The 16,128-nt window shown below is 45.3% G+C and overlaps 2 long non-coding RNA genes across 2 annotated transcripts; one reads left to right on the forward strand and one right to left on the reverse strand.

Moving 5' to 3' along the window:
* Nucleotides 1–762: 762 nt before the first annotated feature.
* On the reverse strand, nucleotides 763–3,375 carry LOC121020385 (uncharacterized). Its single transcript, XR_005786105.1, has 2 exons — nucleotides 2,629–3,375; nucleotides 763–1,052 (listed from the first exon to the last, which is right to left on the reverse strand). It is a non-coding gene; the product is annotated as an uncharacterized LOC121020385 (long non-coding RNA).
* Nucleotides 2,328–3,722, forward strand: LOC121020383 (uncharacterized). Its single transcript, XR_005786103.1, has 2 exons — nucleotides 2,328–2,436; nucleotides 3,462–3,722. It is a non-coding gene; the product is annotated as an uncharacterized LOC121020383 (long non-coding RNA).
* Nucleotides 3,723–16,128: the final 12,406 nt, after the last annotated feature.

The following is a 16,128-nucleotide window of genomic DNA, read 5'->3' on the forward strand; positions in this document are numbered from 1 at the left end:
TTTTAGACGTCCAAGGATGTTAGGTGATGGTATATACTCGCATGGGGATTAAGAAGGAGGTCCAGGCTAGAGACACAGGGATTTAAATCTGAGAAACGTCAGGAGACGTGGGAATTTTTTTTTTTATAAATTTTTTTTAACGTTTATTTATTTTTGAGACAGAGAGAGAGACAGCATGAACAGGGGAGGGTCAGAGAGAGGGAGACACAGTATCTGAAACAGGCTCCAGGCTCTGAGCTGTCAGCACAGAGCCCGACACGGGGCTCGAACTCACAGACTGTGAAATCATGACCTGAGCCGAAGTCGGCCGCTTAACGGACTGAGCCACCCAGGGGCCCCAGGAGACGTGGGAATTAAAACCATCGCGAGTAAGTGAGTTTCAGTGTGGCCCAAGGAGAGAAGTGACCCTAGGACTGAGCTCCAAGGCTTTCCAGGAGTTAGAGACCCAGGGACAGAAGTACCCAACAAAGACGACTGGGAAGAAGTAGCCCGTGGAATAGGAAGAGACCAAATGAGAGAGGTGTCCCTGAAGCCATAAGAAAATGTTTCAAGGAGGAAATGTCTGTGCCAAATGTCATCGATAAGACAAGTAAGGTGAGGAATGAAAACGGATCCTCAATTCATCAATGAAAAGGTCATTGCGACCTTGACAGACGCTGTTTGAATGGAACGACAGAGCTCATCAGAAAGACGGATGGAAGAGGAGGCCCCCTGGAAGAACGGACAGAGGATGGACGGACACAATAACAATAGACAAGTCTTTGAAGAGCTTGTGGGATCAAAAGGTCTTTTGTTTTTAACACGCAGAAGAGAGACCCTGGTAACCTGAGGGAGACGGCAATATTCCCGAGGCTAGCCCCAGATGAGAGGATGAGCAAATTACCCACGGTAACTAGGAAGAAAGGCAGAACACACACCCGTGAGGTCATAGATGAGGTCATGAGACTGTGTGGAAAACGTCTTCTATTTTCTCAGAGGAGGAGACGGCAAAGTCCTGGCCGAGGTGAGCACGGGGCAGGAGGTTCTGGAGACGGTGACAGGTGAGAAGTTACCTAGAAGAAAGGGCTGGGGACTGGTGTGGGATCGCGGGGCAGCACGAAGGGCTCGCTCAAGGTTTATGGTCATGAGTTTGCAACTGGACAAGTCAGCCTGCTGTTTTCCAGTTTCATTCACTGTATGGGTGTAGGCAGTGAATAAACAGAAATGCAGATTTTTGATGGGTTGGCATTGCATACGAGTGTTGATGAGGCAGGTGGGTTGAGGGGGTGTGCAAGAGGGTGGCTCTAATGGCGTCAGGTAAGGAGGAAAGTGAGGACGTGACAAGGGGGGTGGGCAACACGGGGGGAGGGGGGAGTGGACACAGGTGCCCTGGGGTCAGGGGGCTGACAGAGCTGAGGCCTGAGAGGGGATGAGTGGGAAGAGGTCACGGACAGAGCGAGACGCTTGAGGGTCTAACCATGTCTAAGGCAGTTTTAAACCTGCAGCTCTCAGCAGCAAGACACTGTGGACAGACAGATCAGCTCTGGAGGTCACAACGAACCTTTCTGACTTTGTGCTTCCATCGTTCGTTTTGGAGTTTTTAAAATTTATTTAAATATGAGTAAACACACATTTGGTACTTTCTACCTTTTACTTGTAAGTAGCAAAGGCAAGCAGTGGAATACAAAACGTCCAAACTATACACACGCACACGTACAGTCTGCACGCCAAGACAGATTTATGGCCGTGAGCCGAGGCGCAGGTTGGAAAGCCCTGGTCTGAGCCTGGGCCGTATGAGGGGCTGCGAGGAAGGGGCGGAGACAAGATCACGGGATGAGCGACCAGGGAGGTGGGAGGTCAGGAGTACTGGGAACGGCCTTCCCGGGTACTAACCTCACCAAGAATCACGCAAGGGGTCGTATCAGAGTGAGAGTACTCCAAGGGCTTACATTTTCAAAAAATGGGAGGACTTATCCCAACAGGCTGTAGATGACAGCAAAAGTAAGGAGAAGGTGTGGCCAAGTCCTGGGGAAAAGCTTCCAGGCTAGGAGTTTTTACGGAGGGGGAGAGAACAGTCTGGAAGAGGTGAGGAGGAGCAAGGGGCTAACACACTGGGGAGGAGCCAGCAGGGGGAGCGGGGTCACCAGGAGAGAACCCGGCTCTGGTGAGGAAGTGGACAGAAGGACCAGTCGGAGACTGAGAACACAGGCCGCTGTGCCTGCTCATTGGTGGCCCACGGGGTGACATCATAAAGTGGGGAGATCCTTACGGACCCAGCATTATGATCTAACCTGCCTCTGCCAGCACAGTGCATGTTCTCATGTTCTCTTTCTCGGGCACTCGCTCAACACAAAGCCATCCTTTGTCAGTGTCCCTTTTTCTGCTCTGGAAGGAGGAAGAGACCCCACGCTTGTGAACAAGTCCAGACGCGACTGAGAGCGACGTCAGGGTCACTGAGTAAGTGGCGAGCAGCTGACAGATTCGGGGCTGGGGGCGGGGGAGGTGTCACAACACCCGAGCACAGGGAAGACTTCTGGCCCCCCCCCCCCCCCCCCACCCTTCCCGGCTTCTCTGTCCCCACTAAGCAACTGAGATCCAGGCCTCCAAAATACAAGGCCAAGGCAATGATGGAGTCTCTTAAGTGCCCACCTCCCCGCATCAGCACTTTCACGTGAGTGTTGTTTGATTGACATTCAGTCCTTTGCTCAGGGCCCTTTGCCGTCCTTCCTCCTCCTCCGTCTGCTGACTCCACTTTATGTTGCTTCATGGCTCTTTTCCAGCGGAAAGGTTACTTTTTGTTTCCTCCCACCAGCCCGTAAGGTCACCGGGCGCAGGGGCCTCGTCTGGGTCCCCCCTCGCCTAGAACAGTCTGGCACGCAGTCACCTGTAATACCGGGTGAATGAACGAGCCCGTCACAGAATGACTGCACCAGCGCTCAGAAATGATAAATCACAAGTGGGATCGCCAAAACTGGACCCGTCGAGAGGCAGAGCTCCTTTGCGAGGAACTAGCTGAGCTTCCGGGATGGCCACGGCACTAGCAGGGGGCGGTCCCCGGAGCTAGGTGGCCAGCGGGGATAAAAGTCCACCACGAGCACCTGGGCCGCACTCCAGGAGCTGGCTGACTTGGTCAAGGCACACGAAGAAAGATGGTGTTTCTGGAGCAAGAAACCCCGGATCTCCTTCTCCCCACAAACCCACCAGCTAGCGACAATGCAAGGACAACCCCCCCCGCCGCCCCCGACTTTCTCTTTTGAGAGACAGAGCACGAGTGAGTGGAGGAGGGCAGAGGGAGAGAGAGCATCTCATGCAGGCCCCATGCTCAGTGGACAGACCTGCGTGGGGCTCGATCCGCCATCCCCGGCTGGGATCATGACCTAAGCCAAAATCAAGAGTTGGACAGACGACTGAGTCCCCACCCCCCACCCCCCACCAAATTCCCTTTTTAAGAAATCAAAAACTAAAAGGTTTCTTCATCCTAGGGGAACCCAGAACTCGACTCACCAAAACTGGTAGATTTGGGACACACTCTTGCTGGGTTTGCAAGGATATTCATCACCGTCGACAGACCGGAGTCAGTGAATACCTGATACACCACGTTAACCGAATAAAGGACTAATTAAGAGGTGCAGAAAAAGCATCTGACAAGACTCAACAACCTCTCATGATAAAACCTCTCGACAAACTAGGTTTAGAAGGATGTGCCTAAACGTAATAAAGATCAAATATGAGCCCACAGCTAACATCATTCTCAAAGGTGAATAAATGAAAGATTCCCTCGAAGATCAGGAACAGGGCAAGGATGGCCACTCTTGCCACCTCTGCTCATCACAGTACCGGAAGCCCCAGTCAGAGCCCTTAGGCAAGAAAGAGAAAGAAAAGGCATACGGATCAGAAACGAAGAAGTAAAATGACCCCTGTTTACAGCAGACATGATCTAATATAGAGAAAAATTTTAAAGACTCCATTTTAAAAAGTGTTAGAATAGGGGCCCCTGGGTGGCTCAGTAAGTTAAGTGTCCGACTTCGGCTCAGGTCACGATCTCACGGTTTGTGGGTTTGAGCCCCACGTCAGGCTCTGGGCTGACAGCTCGGAGCCTGGAGCCTGCTTCGGATTCTGTGTCTCCCTCCCTCCCTCTGCCGCTCCCCCATGCTCTCTCTCTCAAAAATGAATAAACATTAAAAAAAACTTTAAACTGTTAGAACAGATGAGTTCAATAAAATTACAGGATATGATATCAGCCCACAAAACTCATCTGTGCTACTAGACACGAATAACAAACTCTACAAAAAGGAAATTAGGTAAACAATCCCACTTATTACAAAAAAGAATACTCAGGAAAAAAATTAACTAAGGAGATAAAACACCTGTACACTGAAAACTATAAAACAAAGATGAAACAAAGAACTTACAAACAGACTTCCTATTGGGTGGAAACCTTAATATTGTTCCAATGTCCACACTTCCTAAGAGATCTACAGAATCGATGTAATCCCTATCAAAATCCCAAAGGCATTTTTCACAGAAACTGAAAAAACAATTCTATAATTCATACAGAAGCACAAAGGACCCTAAAGAGTCAGACATCTTGAGAAGAACAAAGCCAGAGGCATCACACTTCCTGGTTTCAAAAATACTACAGAGATACAGTCATCAAGAGTACAGTAACGGCATAAAAACAGACACATAGACCAAAGAACAGAGTGGAGAATCCAGGAATAAAGCCATGCATCTACGGTCAGCCGATCTTCAGCAAGAATACAAGATGGAGAAAGGATAGTATAGTCTCTTCGACAAATGGTGATGGAAAACTGAATATTCACACGCAAAAGAATGAAACTGGACCCTTATCTTACACCACATATAAAAAACAAACAACATACAGTAAAAACTTATATGTAAGGCCTGAGATTTTAAAACTGCTACAAAAAAAACCACGGGGGAAAGCTTCATGACATTGGTTTTGGCAAGGATTTCATCGATAAGGCACCAAAGGCTCAGGCAACAAAAGCCAAAGCTGACAAGTGGGACTACATCAACTTAAAATGTCCTGCACAGCAAAGGAAACAACCAACACGGCAAAAAGACAACCTACAGAATGGGAGAAAATATTTGCAAACCATGTATCTGATAAGGGGTAATTCTCTAAATACGTGAGGAACTGCTACAGCTCAATAGCAATAAATAAAACAAAAAACTAATAGTCCAATTAAAAAATGGGCTGAAAACTTGAAAAGACATTTCTCCAAAGAAGATATATAAATGGCCCACAAGTATATGAAAAGATGCTCAATGGCATTAATCATCAGGGGAATGCAAATCGAAACCACACACACAGACACACACACACACAACCACAATGAGATGCTACCTCATACCTGTGAGGATGGCTATGATCAAAAAAACAAGACAAAAAAAAAAAGGACAACGGTGCTGGTGAAGATGTGGGGAAAACAGAACACCCGCACCCTGTTGGTAGGAAGGAAATGATGCAGCTGCTATGAAAACAGGAAGGCGTCTTCTCAAAATATTAGAAGCAGAACGATCATGCGGTAGCCACCCCACTTCTGGGATTTCTCCGAAAGAGACGAAATCAGGGTCTGGAAGAGAGATTAGCACTCCCGTGTCCACTGCGACAATGGTCAGAGTAGCCCAGATGCGAACACCACCTAGACTTTCAAGCAGGTAAAGAAAACCTGGTCTCTGCAGACAACGCGAGGTTATCCAGTCCTAAAACAGTGGCATTGCGCACTATTCCACCACACGGATGAACCCTGAGGGTAGCATTCCAAGTGAAATAAGCCACTTCGGGACAAATACTGCATGATTCCGCGATTTGAGGAATATAGTGTGGTCAAATTCACAGAATCAGAGTGGAACGGGGGCTGCCGGGGGTCATACGGAGTTACCAGACACGGTTCCCGTCAAGGAAGATATCAAGCTCCGGAAATGCGCTGTGCGACACGGACCTCCGGCCAACGGCCATCTATTGTACGTTTAAGAGGGCAGAGTTCACGTTAAGTGTTCTTTGCACAATAAAAAAAGAGAAATGAATCCGTGTAGTGACGGATGAGAGAAAAGCAAGTTCGTACAGACCCAGGAGAAACTACAGGAGGGTGTGGGGCCAGCAAAGAATGAAACAGGCTGAACACCTGGGATTCTCAACTCACTTCCCCTCGTGCTGAGTCCACAGAAACCCCCTTCGGAGGTGAGGCCAGAAGTCCTAAGTGACGTGAAGGTTACTCCCTCAGAACTCAAGAAGCGGTCTGTGACTGCTGCTACCGGGACAAGAGGTCTGCAGAATTTAGGACGTATTCAGACCATTTGAACATTTACCTAAAATATGTGAAGGTTAAAGATGCCCCCGAGATGCTCAAATGAGAACAATCACCCCTCAGCAGTGTATTGACGCCCGAGTACAATTCGCGATTTGCAGGCTGGCTCCGTGTTGTTCTTTGCAGAAACGCGTTACTTCCCAAGTGAGAGACTTCAAAGCTGAAGGGATCTATCCGTTTAAACTCTGTGGAACACAACAGCGATGATTCCGAGAGCTAGCTCTCAGCTCCCGTAGTTTTCAAACCCGGACACACGCGCCCCCCTGGGAACACGTGAACGCAGACACCGTAAAGGAACCAGCTTGCGACCGTGGATTCCCCCGAGACTCGTGACCGATCTGCCCGCAACCTGCTGCCTTCCCGCCTTCCCTTTCGTCACAGCCCTCTCCACCCAGCCGTCCCAAGTCACACCCTTCACGCTGACCCAAGAGGCACGGCCTCAAGACGTCTCGTGAGAGGACCCGGAGACAACGGCGTCAGTGAGCAAGTGAGCCTTACGTGACTTGTAACAAAATGGTTTCTACTCTATTTGCTTTGCACACAAGCGAGGAGGGTCTAACCCGGCTGTCCGAATCAGAGTAACAAACATTTTTATGACGCATGATGTGACTTGGGCATGTAACGCAGGTGTCAGAAAAATTAGAATAGCATTCCTACTTCAAAATCCTTGAATTCCTGCCTACTGATTCTTGTAAACTGATATAGTCTCTCATCTACAGTAATGAAAATAGTCATAAAATTGACACTGCACTTGTCCCATTCTCGCAATGAGGAATATTCATCCACAGATACATGCATTAGTTAGAAAATCTTAGCCACATCCATCTCATTAAGAGTGAATTTGCAACTCAATTTTACTTTATTAACCTATCAAATAAGTTAATCAAATATAACCACGATGACTTGATTTTACACTAATAAAAACTATAACAATGCTGAGAGCAAATGAACTCTTAAAGTTATTATGGTCAATGGAACTTTTAAAAAAAATTAAGTTCACTGTTTATACTATTTTGTTGCAGACAAGACAGGGTAGACCAAAAACAGCCATGTTACAGTAGAATTTATTTTTGTGGGGTGGCGAATGAAAATACAAGTTCAGGCACAAAAGACGAGGAGGTAAAATTTCAGACGTTAAAGGAAATTATTTCTTTTTTTTTTTTTTTTTTTTTTTTATTTAATTTTTTTTTTTTCAACGTTTATTTATTTTTGGGACAGAGAGAGACAGAGCATGAACGGGCGAGGGGCAGAGAGAGAGGGAGACACAGAATCGGAAACAGGCTCCAGGCTCCGAGCCATCAGCCCAGAGCCCGACGCGGGGCTCGAACTCCCGGACCGCGAGATCGTGACCTGGCTGAAGTCGGACGCTTAACCGACTGCGCCACCCAGGCGCCCCGGAAATTATTTCTTTTAATGGATGACAGCTGGGGCGCCCGGGTGGCTCAGTCAGTCAGGCATCTGACTCTTGACTCCTCTCAGGTCACGATCTCATGGTTCATGGGATCAGCCCAAGTCGCCTCTACACGGAGAGCGTGGAGCCTACTTGGGATTCTCTCTCCCCCTCTCCCGCTGGTGCTAGCAAAATATATAAACTTAAATAAATAAATAAATGGATGATAGTTCATTTAAAATAATCACCACTATGGTATTTAGATTCCACTGGATAAATTTAGGAGAGTGTTAGGGGCGCCTGGGTGGCTCAGTCGGTTAAGCGTCCGACTTCAGCTCAGGTCACGATCTCGCGGCTTGTGAGTTCGAGCCCCGCGTCGGGCTCTGTGCTGACGGCCTGGAGCCTGCTTCTGCTTCTGTGTCTCCCTCTCTCTGTGCCCTCGCCCACTTGTGCTCTGTCTCTCTCTCTCTCTCTCTCTCTCTCTCAAAAATAAGTAAACATTAAAAAAAAAAATTTTTTTTAATTTAGGAGAGTGTCGGAACACATTCTAAAATGTCATCATTTACAATCTACTGGCAATCAAATTCTTTACCATCGTTTAAACTTGTGATGGAGAATTTTATATGTCAAGGTAAAAATGTTCAAGGGGGTGCACTATCTATTATCTCTCAAAGGGGTATGCTTTCAAATTCTGGAGATCACTTCTCTAGAATAGGAGTTCTTAACATAGGATGTAATGTGGTCATTATAGAAACACTAGTAGTTCGTCTTACTAGTTTTAGGACACTGGCAAGTCACTTAAGTTCGGCTCCGTCTACTTATGTGTAAAATGGGGACAGTACTCTATCTACAGAGATGAATCTGTCGAACTTCATATGCATTAGAATCACCTGGAAGGCTTGTTAAAACAGATTGCTGGACGCTTGCTCCCAGAGTCTGATTCAGAAGGTCTGGGGTCAGGCACCCAAATTTGCATCTCCAACGAGTTTCCAGGTCATGCTAACGCTGTTGGCTCAGGGGGGACCGCGCTTGGAGAACGTCCGGTCTATCTCATGCGATCATTACGAGGACCTTCGGGGCTAGTACGTGACGTGGTGACAAGTGCCATGGCACACAGCAGGGGCTACTACTTACCCGCCGGGTGGTCAGTTAGGACGGGACTCGTGGCAACAGAAAAGTCTAGTTTTTCTCTGGGGTAAGTATGTCATTTATCAAGAAGTCCTCAGGTAAATCATCTAGGGCTGGCACCACTGTTCAAGAGAGTCACGAAGTTCCCAACCACCTTCTGTCTCCTTGCTTAACCGCTGTCGTCCTGTGGCTTTTGTCGTCACAGACCCGTGAGCGCTTCTGTTCCTCCCGGAATCCTGTCTGCATTCCAGATAGAGAGCAAAGCACAGGCTAAGGAGGTGATGGAGCATGACGGCCAAGTCACCCTCCACCCTTGCAAAGACTTCACTCTCTTTAGAGAAGTCACTCCCTTTAAAGAAATGTTTCCAGAAGCCCCTCACAAGTGATTTCCACTTGAATCTCAACGGTCAGACCCAGGTCACATGCCAGCTACTCCAACTACAAGGGAGTTGGGGAAGGAAAGACTTTCTGGCTCTCTAGCTGTTACGGTGGCGGAAACCAAAGGAGAAACAAATTTGGATACAAGACAGACAGCACAGCATGTAGGCGTTGGCCACTGGTGGTCAGTTCAACTTCCAGCCCCATTCCCTTCCTGGAGGTCAGGGGGTAGAGCTGAAAGTTCCAATACTCTAATCTCAAAATCGGTTCCTAGAGCTTTCCAAAAAAGTCACTTCATTAACATAGGCTCAGGTGTGGCTGAAAGAAGTTCGTGATGAATAATAAAAGATACTCTTTTCACATTTAGCACTCAAAAGCTATTTCAGGAACCAAGTGTAACACCAAATATTATAACCAAAGATGCCCCTCTTACTCTAGTCTCTTAGGAAATGACAAAGGTTTTTGGAGCTACGAGCCAAGAACCATGGAGGAAGACCAAAATATATACCTAATGTATCATAATAGTTTATTCACAAATAAATAAACTGTCTTTACTAATATGGAAATCTCTAAGATATAACGTTAAGTGGAAAAAAGCGAGTGTCACATAACATATAAGAAAGAGTGAAAATAACGTATCTTGTATTTGCTTGTATTTCCACAAACGAATTCTGGAGAGACAACTAAAAACGCTAACAACAACTGTTCCCTGTTTGCTGTGCCGGGGAAGGGAGTGGCGTGGATGGGAGGGAGGGCAGGAGTGAGACTTCACTGTGTACCTTCTTTATTATTTTCATTTTGAAACACGTGAATAAATTGGGTTTTCAAAGACAAATATATAAGGGGCGCCCGTGGCTCAGTCGATTAAGCATCTGACTTCGGCTCAGGTCATGATCTCACGGTTCGTGAGTTCCAGCCCCGCATCGGGATCTGTGCTGACAGCTCAGAGCCTGGAGCCTGCTTCACATTCTGTGACTCCCTCTCTCTCTGCCCCTCCCTTGCTCACTCTGTCTCTGTCCCTCTCAAAAAATAAATTTAAAAAAAAACGTTTAAAAAATTAAAAAAAAAAAAAAAAAAGAGAGAGAGCCTATAGCAGAAGCACCCCACTGGCTTAACAGTAAAAAAACACAGGCTTTGATGTCAGACGGACGTGAATTCAAACCCTTGGTTGTGCCACTTACTAGCGATGGGATCTTGAACTACTCACCGAGTTAAACTCTGGGCCTTGGCTACACCAGCGTGAAAATGGATTTAACAAAAGCATCTCTCGCTCAGGGTTGTGAGGATGCAGGAACACACGTGTAAACCGGTTCAGCAGCAGCTGGCATACAATTCCTCCACCCGTTGTTGTAATTACTGCAACAGAACAAAGGTCATTTTTCCCCCAATCACTAGAGCTTTCAAGAACATCGCTGGATTTCCACATTAACTCCTGACAGAAAAGATACTAAAATTCCATCACCGAGCTCCTAACAGTGCCAGGAAATCCTTATACGGATTCCACCTTTGCTGAAGAAAACTCTGCTTAAACCGAGAAAAATATCGCGGCGTTCTTCAAATTCGATAAAAAGAGGTAAGATTCTTTCCCTCTACTCGTTGCTTGTATGACCCAAGTTTGTGACTCAGTACGGTGCTGGTAAATTTCCCTGGGCCAACGGATTAAGTGCCGGTTAAGCCACAATGTCTCCACCAGGCACCGCGTCAAAGAAAGGGCTTCTGCCCGGAATAAAGAGGGGGCTCGGACAGCAGCCAGGGGTGACCATCACCGTCCGCACGTGGACACTTAAGATGATCTCAAGGTCGAGGCCGGCTGTTGAGACAGAGGGGCTGCAATCGTGATGACCATCTGCCCCCCCAACCCCCGCCCCATAACTACCATCTCGTACTCATCCGATGCCCAGAATCGTCGGTCCCTGAACGCAGCCACATTTCCGCCTCCCACGGAATACTCTTCCAGAAGAGGCTGTTATCTGGGGCAGTAAACTCCAGCACCTGCCGCTCAAGACCCCGAACCTCCTCCGCAGGGAAAAGGCCACACTGCTCCGGAGGGGCCTCCCCTGGTGGGGCGGGGAGGTGCCTTCGGCTCCCGGGCCAGAGTCGCCTCTCGGCCCGGTCATCCGCGCACTCGGTTCCCTCCCAAAGGCCGAGGAGAGGCCCTTCCGTGCCTTGCCCCGCGCCGGCCGCTTCCCAAGCGAGGAAAGGGACCGTGGGGGCCAGCTCGTGTCCCAGACCCACGTCCACGACAGTTGCCCCCACGTCCCGCCCTCGTCAGGTTGTAGGCTGCGAAGCCCGGCCCTCCTCGAGCAGCCTCGAAGCGCAGAGGGGGGTCCTGCTGGGGCCCCGGGATCGAAGACCTGGCGTCCAACTCCGCTGGAGCTCCCCGCCGCACAGCCACCTCCGAGTCCACCGCCGAGCGGGACGGCTAGGCTTCCCTCCGCGGCGTCACTTCCGGTCCGCTCTAGGAACCTGGGAGGAGTCTGCGCCTCTATGGTTAGTTGCTCCGCCGGCCTTTCTCTCTCCTCCTTACCTTCAACCTGGGCCCGGAGGGGTTGGATTTGCCAGAAATTGTTTGGAAAACTTCAGAAGTATGCATACAAAGAGAGAACCGTATAATGAATCCGATAACCATATCTAACCCTTTCAATAATTATCAATTGATGGCAATTTTAGTAATCTATAACCCCAACCCTCATTCCCCCAACACTTTGCAGTAAATCTCAGACATGAATCTTCGATAAATTTAGCACAGCCGGGGCTAGGGTGAGGCAAGTGAGCTCTGCCTTGGGCACAAAATTTGCAAGGCTACCAAAAAGCTTACCAATCGAGATAATATTTTAAAGCAATATTTTCAAAATCAAAATTAATGCAAAAGATCCATAATGAATACAATATCAAAATTCTTAATAGAGAATCAGTATTACTGATTTTCCTTTTGTCTCAGGCTCCACTATGACTGGCACAAGGCTAATACTTATGTATCTCTAAAAGATAAGGACTGTCAAAAAACATAGTCACAGTATAATGATCACATCTAAATATAACAAAAAGAAGATCAAGCATTCAATTATTGTTCCAATTTTGCCACGTTTGATATATCTTATAAATGTGTTGTATAATATAATTATATAGAGGTATTAAAATGATAATATTCTATATAGTATAGACTATATTATAAGAAGCATATATATAAGATACACATACGCATTTTAAAAAACAAGTGATTGGACATATATGTCTCTTCAGTTCTTTGAATCTATAGTTTCTCTCTCTCTCCCCCCTTTTATTTGTAGAAGAAACTTGAGGTTTTCCAGTCTGGGTTTTGTTTCCCAAGGACTTTTAAGAATGCACACATCAGAAAACCAGTCTCTCACTTCAATGAAGAGAAGGAAAATAATCTTTCCTTCTGCCCTTCTGAGTTCTCCATGTGGGCCCCTATAATGTAAAGACAATTAACAACACACTTTATTTAACATGATTTATGTGACACGGGAGGCCTCACAGGGAATGTCCCAAAGTTAAGAGTTGCACACGCTTACACGGAATTGGACAAAGAGCAGTAAAATTAAGAAAATGTGATGAGGCAAGGTGGCAGGGGCTAGGGAGGTAATTGGGTGAAGTGACCAGAAGATAAGGGTGAATTTAACAAGGTTTGTTTGTACGGATTTCCCTCAGCCTCAACTTTCTATCCTTGAGAATCAGAATGTTACTCTTCTCTTGGTAAAAGGAATCAAGATAATTACCAATCGAGATAATATTTTAAAGCAATATTTAAAGACATCTTCCACAGGAGAATTTTATCTCCTATTTTTAAGAATAAGAAGAAAGGCTGGAGTGTTTTTCTTGCACCTGCTGCTTTTCAAAAGCGTTTCGCTCAAAATGACCCTTGCGCCCCAGGGGCATGTTTCGGGCTGGCATTGTCTGCCACCCTTCACCAGCTTCTTCCTTATTTCCTAATGCCAAAGCCCATAGATCAGCCAACCTACCTCACAAAAGGAGAATCTTCAGCTGGACCACCCGAAGCTAGAGATCGAGCAGAGACTGGAATGGGCAGGGCAGGCCAGAGACCCACACCCTTTCCCTCACCAGCCACACTGGTCATCTGGCTCTACAGTACGGCCTATTCACTTGGTTTCATGGCCTTTGAGTTGCTGTGCTGATGGAGGGGAAGAATTTTCTCTACCCTTCAAGTTTCTTCTAGCTGGTCTAAGAATCAAGTTCACATGAGACAGATCAACAGGAGGAGAAACCCCAAAGTTTAATTACGTACATATGGGGGCCCAATAATGAGCAAAATTAAAAGCTTCCTTCCACAAGGAAATAATGCAAATCAAATGTCAATGATAAACAAGAGACACATGACTACGATAATGCACCTGAGCTAGAAAAAAAGTTAACATGAAAAGTTTTTTAAAAGAACCCAGGAAATAGGAATGGACAAAACTTTGTGCGAGCAAACGGGGAAGTCAGATCTGAGATGAAACAACCAGTGATTCTGAGGACAGGTAGAGAAGAACATAAATTGAATTCGGAAGTGAATGCGGGTGAAGGTGAGCAGAATATCACACCCCAAAATATGTCATTTTAACATACTGGTTATTTGTCACTAAAGGTGTTTGAGAAACAATTCGTGCACGAACAACACTCTGACCCTCCTTTGTCCTGCCAAGAGCAGGAGCGAAGTCTCCCATGTGAAGGGTCCCCTCCCTGGACCAGAAAGGTAGAGGACACCCTTAGCGCTAGAGATGACGATCCGGGGTCTACAAGATTCTGTTTGAGAAGCCTGTACAAAGAAACCTTGTCACTTCTCCACCGTTAATTATCCCAAGTCCAAACCCCTTTGTGCTGTCAGTTCTTCACAAATTGGTTGTTTATTTGCCTACACGGCAGGAAAGCTTCCTGCTTTGGTCACATTTTTGAGTTTCCTTTCTTTATGGGGTTCTCACATGTATAAAATTAAATTTATCTTCCTCCTGTGGATCAGTCTTATCTCAATTTAATTACTCGACCAGCCAAAGAACCGAGATGGGAAGAAGGCAAACATTTTTCTGATCCTACACAGTGTTATAGGAATAAAAAGGACCAGCAGTTTTGGGTTGATCCCAGAGTTGCTACAGTATACTTCAGCTCCAGTCTTTCAGTATCTTACAGCTTAAAATAACAGTTGTAACTAAAATCTTATATAACAGTTATTATGTATCAAGCACTATTTATGTGTTTTAAATGAGTTAACATATTGAAACATAACAACAAACCTATGAGGTAGATATTATAATCATGCTCATTTTACAGATAAAAAACTGAGTCAGCATTCTGATCAGATAGCTCTACAGAACTTCCTTTTAACGAAGTCACTATGCTGTTTCTCAAAGGCACGTTTGTCATTTTGTCAGTGGATGATCATATTCCAAGGAATCGTCCTATTCAAATAACCAAGTTCACAGCATCTTGAATTGTACCTTAGAATATTGATTGCTCCAATTTTAAATTAATATTAATCTCATCATTAATACTGAATATGAACTGTGGACTTGAAAACTCCTGTCTAGATAAGAAACTCTGAGCATATGTGAGCCATGTACCCTGCACTATTGGCATGGGGATTCTTTCTGGGAATTTCACTTTAATTACTTCGTAGGTTACTTCCTTTTATTTAGTTTCCCAATAAGGAAAAGAAGTATAATGAGTGTAAACATCCTACAGGTTGATGATTCTTTTTTTTTTTCTCTTTGTTTTTTTTCTAAATTTTGTTGTTGTTGTTTGTTTTACATTATATAAGTATATATAGGGGCTCATTGCAGAAAGTGTGGCTAAGCAAAAAGAAAAAACTAAACATAGTTCATAACTCCACCATCTAAAGGGAATGACTGTTTAGCACATTTAATAATGTCCTGAGACACGTGTGAAACATTCTTATTGATTCTTTAGTTCTAAAGTTTTAAAAAACATATATGTCACACTTACAGAAAAAAAAAAAAAGCAAAAGTAATACAAAGAACTCCTATATACTCTTCATCCAATTTCAACAATTGGGAACACATTTTCCACGTTTGCCCCTTGTCTTACGTTACCCATTTCCCCCCAAACCACATGAGAGTTAGTCGCAGGATAGTTTTAAAGAGATCATAGTCATGCACACACAGTCTTTCGGACTCCAGTCTGTCACTTCATATTTCCTTCACATCTTTTCATGAAGGACAACACAGTGCCATACTGAAGAGTGAAAGATCGATACACGTTTGTCAAAATTGTAATTTTGTTCGATAATTGAGCAGCTTAGGAGTGCCTATTCAAGTCTCAAAATGTGATATGGCTTGAGAAAGAAAGCGCTTTGTTCACATTAGAGAAAATCAAGGATATCATTTCCACTACCTCCTTCCCTGTGTTGGAAAACCCGACCCTTTGTATGATGTTGAGAAATTTCTAGATTCAACTCCTGGCTGGCAGGACCAAGTCATTTGAAAATAAGCTTTAATTTTTGACTGTGTACAAAGTGGAAAGTGCAATTAGAAACACTCAAGATATACTAAGAGAAAAGTGCAAAAGGGCAAACATTGGGTAAATGATTATGAATCTTTTGCGGGGAAAAGAAGAAAAAATAATGATAAATACAAATATTTATTTGTATATATGTATATATGAAAAACAATAAGGATAAATGAGAAGTTAAGAACAGAGTTGACCTACAGAAGGTGATGGTGAGAAGTGGGCTAAGGAAGAATACCGCTGAAAGGGAAACGTTTGCATTTATCTTTTTAAAGTGTCTTTCTTCAAAACCATCGATGTATGTATCATTAACGCAAAAACAGAAACCTCAAATAACGTTTTAAGTTATGTAACCCTTTCATGTCAGAGTAAGTGTGAGAGTGTAGGAAACAGAGATCTTTGTCAATCCTTACTATTAAAGTTTTGGCAAATTTT

This window comes from Herpailurus yagouaroundi, unplaced genomic scaffold, assembly GCF_014898765.1.
Source record: "Herpailurus yagouaroundi ecotype Mexico unplaced genomic scaffold, PumYag 250, whole genome shotgun sequence".
Taxonomy (NCBI): Eukaryota; Metazoa; Chordata; class Mammalia; order Carnivora; family Felidae; genus Herpailurus; species Herpailurus yagouaroundi.